Source organism: Monopterus albus, unplaced genomic scaffold, assembly GCF_001952655.1.
Source record: "Monopterus albus unplaced genomic scaffold, M_albus_1.0 scaffold436.1, whole genome shotgun sequence".
NCBI lineage: Eukaryota > Metazoa > Chordata > Actinopteri > Synbranchiformes > Synbranchidae > Monopterus > Monopterus albus.
The window spans coordinates 465,667-466,206 of NW_018128316.1; positions in this window are offsets into that span (position 1 = coordinate 465,667).

The following is a 540-nucleotide window of genomic DNA, read 5'->3' on the forward strand; positions in this document are numbered from 1 at the left end:
CAATGGGGCTCGTGCGGAAGCGGGCACAGAGGCGACCAGTTAAGCAGCTCTCCACAGTTTCTCTGTGTGCGTGTTTAAAGAGACGCCAACTCCCGCTTCACGTCTGGTTCTCAATCCCACTGATGACTGAAGGCAGACCAGTGCCTATACAAAGTCAAAGTGTTTATTTGTCATATGCACAGTTAGGAAACGTGTTTCCCTGTACAATGAAATTCTTACTTTGCCGTCCACAAGAATGCCACACAACACACATAAAATATAAAGTAGATAAATAAGTAACACTAAACCTAAGGCACTTTAAGCAGCAAATGCAGCAATATAATAAAAATATATAAGAATATAATAAGAGAATGTATGTTGCATGGGAGCAGCAAGTGCAGCAGTCAACAGTCAATGTGCAACTAGAGAAATGCATTTCCTGTTGTAAATGCGTGTGGATGCTAATAAGCTGAAAGATCGTCCTGAAAATGCCTGAAATCAATTGCTGAAACAGCTGAAAGATGAGAAGAAATGGCTGAAGTTCTTTGTTGAAATAGTTGA